Below are 4,401 nucleotides of genomic sequence, written 5' to 3'. Positions count from 1 at the left end.
TCACCCAAACGTTGCAAAATGAATCCCGCCTGTTCATAGCGGTCACATTTTTGGTGGAGGCAGAATAGTTCGAGGCCTCCGTAGCTGGACATAGGTGCACGCTGAAAAACCTCTGGTGGTCTAAATTTCCGAAAACCACTCCGTGGCGTTTGTCATCGTCATGTGGCGTTTTAGAGATGTTAAACCTAACAATTAATCTTGCGATATAAGTGAAAACCCTTGAGCTCTTCCACTAAAACCCTCAAGAATGGCATAACACCCCTTTTCACTTACACCCTTCTCTAAGGGTGTACAATCAGAGAAAAGAGTGTTGAACCAATAAACAAAAAAAGGTGAATTAAGGAAACACCCTTTTTACACCCTTATAATTGTAAAAAAGTTTACTGTGTGTTACGCCGATTGTCGAATGCACTGCAAGTTGCCGCCGATATTTTTGAAGGTGCGCTTTACATGGATCCTATTGTCCTTTGCACTGTCTATGTTCAGAGGTTTGGCGCTCTAGGATGCCAACCTGCAGGTCGCGGCTTCTAATGCCGGCTACGGTGGCTGCATTTTTAATGGTGGTGAAAGTGCTGTATGTCCTTGTGCTCATATTTGTGTGCACCGTAAAGAGCCCCAGGAGTTCGAGATTTCCGGAGCCCTCCACTACAGCGTGGAGGGCACGTATGCTGGTTTTGGGACGTACACCACACATAAATAAAATCGGGTCTCGCGTTCAGTATACGAAACCCTGGCTGTAGAGGGGTCCCAGAACAGTTCGCACGTAGTGCAGGTACGACTATCAGCGTCGACAAAAAAATAGGAAAACCCGTCTCAACCACTGCTCTGAATTTCGGAAACATTGAAGCAGAATAAAGAGCCCGACGATAACAAGCGAACCAGTCGCAAAGATGTAAACATCATATGATGCGCACGTACAGGATGGCTTGCGCGGACTCAATGAAAATTTTTCAAATTGGTAACGCAACGAATAGATATATCTAGTTTAGCATCCCAAAACCACCACATGATTAAAATGGACCCCGTAGGGCAGGGCTCTGTAAATTTTGATCATCTGGGTTCTTAAAAGTGACAGAATCGCTTTCGGCATGGCATGGTGTAGAAAGTGCCCGGGCATGTACGCGTATTTCTTTTTCGTTAAGCTCACGTTAAGAACAGTTTATTCACTGAAAGACTTTTATTGCTGGTAAATTTTGCTTTTGTGTTGACTGCGGCTGTATTGTGTTGCAGTGTGTTTGGTAATTACGAATTACTGCTGGTGAGAGTACTCCATTACGCCGCTAAAGAAGGCCAGATAACTTGCTTTAGGAGAAACTCCAATTGACTGCCTTGACGTAAGGGACATCGTGTGAAACGGACCGCCTCTTCATTGTAAAGACGAGATATTAAATGGAGTTCCCGGGTGCCCACGTGGCATGGGTATAAGTGTTACGGCGAAAAGGGTATCGTCCCAAACGCGTTGTGGCGGCGCTGTTTCCTAATAAGGAAGGTGTGTAGAGCACGTGTCGGGCTAATGACACGGAAAGCATGAGTGGCGGTCACATATTTTAAGTAAGTTACAGGTGTTCAAAACCCTATTGAATATACTCGGTTGGTGGATGCCTGAATCGTTGGTGAATATGGTGGAAAGAATGCTGGATATGGTGGAAATATTAGTGGATATGGTGTAGTGGGCATAATGGCTGATGACGGAGAAAGTGGAAAAATGATGGCAGATGGTGGTGGTGGTGGCGAGCTAGTGGTGGTGACGGTGGAAATTGCCGGCTGATGACGGCTAGAGTGGAAAAATTGGTGGCAGATGGTGGTGGCGAGCCAATGCTGGTGACAGTGTAAAATGCCGGCTGATGGTGGCGAGCTTGATTGAAGGCTTGGTGAGCAGGGTGTATGACGGTGGCGTGATGGAAGCATGGTGGATGATGGTGGCATGATAGAAAAGCACATGACAGTACGTGAAATCACTTATTAGTAGTGTTTCATTCTTAAATGTGCAGATATATATGTTTACGCTAAAAATAAACCAACGGTGCTCATGACGCTTTATAGCACGTTTATGTGGAGTATCGAATATGCAGCCGTGAATATGTTTACATTTCGTGCACGTATCGATGATGGCATCAGATTGACATCCGCAATGTGTTTCTTTGTTGGGATGTTTAGAAGATCAGAGGTGTGGACACTGACAACAACTGTTTTACGTTGGCGTGCAGTTGTCGAGAAAAAAATGAGCTCCAGTTCGCAATTGCTGCTTTCAATGTTAGAGCAGAACACAGTGGTCGCTTGATGTCACCACGCTAGAAATGCATATATGGCACGGAGGAAGGAAAAGGTAAGGAGAGGCCCTGACGTCACTCGTTGTGAAGCCGCGATGAAGCCGAAAGTCGGCCATATTGAGTAGGCAAATTCTCCTCTCTTGTTTACGTATGAATGCGAAGCAGAAGGCGCGACTCCCTCTTCGGCTCGGAAAGCACGTGGGCTGCGCAGCGCGTGTGTCGTGACGATCTGAAACTAATGGAACTGGGCTCATCACTCAGAGCCAGCGGGACACCTTCAGCGAAATCGCTTCGTCCGAGTAATAACAAAGAGTAACAGCTCGCCGACAACGAAGCAACTACGAGAGAACGCGCGCTAGATGCACTGACAACGGCGAGTGCTTTCACGTCATTAACTCAGCAACTGTACAGACAACACGATCGGTCGTGCGCCTTCTACGGTTGCATTCCGCCACGCGACTGACGCAGCGTCCTGCCACTGTGTCCGTGTTCCGCGTGAAACTCACCTGCGTCAGCATTCTGCGACCGTGGTGACTTTGAGCACGGTGCTAGTGACAGTTGAACGTGGTTGCTGTTACGTTGAGATTACATGCAATGCTGGTGGAGAGTGTACCAAGCGGAACAGAAAAGGTGTTTTAATACGCACATGCAAGTTGTTACTGTACACACACAACACGAAACTACGTATGTGCACATGGTCCTCACGGCGTTTTGCTGGGCTCAACAGCGTCGTCCGTTGTCACAAGCAGGAGCACTGCTCAACCGTCACTGGACTGCAAGGCGTTCGTCGTCATTCAGCTTTGTCATGGTGCCCAACGCCATTTCGCTGAACACTAACTGCTTCATCCGCGTCATCCGCCGCACGACACATGGATATGCACTTGTTCTAAGCACTGTTGAAACCCCGTGATGGACAAAGAGATTTGTAAACGTTGCTAAGAGTAATGTAACAGCCAGACAAACACTGCGTAACTAATAACGCGGCGCAGAGCACAGATATTGTCCGCCACGGCTCAGCACGAGACCTGGGGAGGCACACATTCCGCCGCCAGCCGCTGCCGCTCACTGCTAGACCAGCTTCACTGCGCAACACGTAACCATAACAACGCCGCCATTGTGCCTAGTGAATATGGCCGCCATGATGTCATTTCCGCCACATTTTTACGCCCTGCGCCGGCTGGGCATGCCCTCTCCTTACTTTTTTCCTTCCTCCGTGATCTATGGCAATCCTTGCACACTCTATGACTTGAGCCGTACCTTAAAGTTAACAAAGTGCGTGCGAATATGCATAAACTTTCACATTCAACTTGTGCCGAGACGAGCCCTAGCGAATTCGACTTTCACCCTTCTGTCCTACTTCTATAATTCCTACCAAAGGTTAGTCCTACCGACCGAGCCAGCACAAGTGTTATCGGCACTTCTGGGTTTTAGAATACACAATTTTAACGAGTGAAAATGACAATACAGCACAGCTATGGTATCATATAACCTAAATGAAGCCTTTTTATTGTGTACGGCGTCCGCGCAAGAAGCGACAAACATCGATGCGACGCGCTTGCAGCATATACACTAAATGTACGCCTCCTATCACTGACAGCTGCCGGTCGCACTCGCCGGCACTGCACTGGCTCTAATGCGAGAACACAGACTCGTCAATTCGTATGCTTACTGAACCAACATGATAGCATATTGTTTCTTGCACACTACATTCGTATTGGCCAAGCCGTCATGTAGTTGCTCCTAACGACAGAGCAACAGCGGTGCGCTGGCACGAATGCGCTGTGCGTTGTGCGAAAAACATCAGAATTGTGTGGGCGTTATCTATCAAATGAGCAGAGAAGCGTCATAAAGACTGAACAGATATCGCTTTTTGGAAGGAGCAAGAAACGGATAGTGAACTTGGCAGTAACCGCCAATAAACTCTTTGTGCTCCTCAGTCCACGGAGTTCTTTTTTCTTGCGGTTGTAAATTGTAACAAAAACAAGGGGCTGTTGTCATTATCACTGTGGGAATCGTTACAGGGAGCAGCTCATGTTTATCAAATGTCCAAGTTCTAGTAGCAGGTGCAGTGCCCGTCCATCTCGAGTAAACAACAAACAGAATTGAAGTTAAACAGTGAGTTTGTCAGGTA

This window comes from Rhipicephalus microplus, chromosome X (assembly GCF_043290135.1).
Source record: "Rhipicephalus microplus isolate Deutch F79 chromosome X, USDA_Rmic, whole genome shotgun sequence".
Classification (NCBI taxonomy): domain Eukaryota; kingdom Metazoa; phylum Arthropoda; class Arachnida; order Ixodida; family Ixodidae; genus Rhipicephalus; species Rhipicephalus microplus.
The sequence above is the reverse complement of the archived record's forward strand: the minus strand, read 5'-3'. Positions refer to the sequence as shown.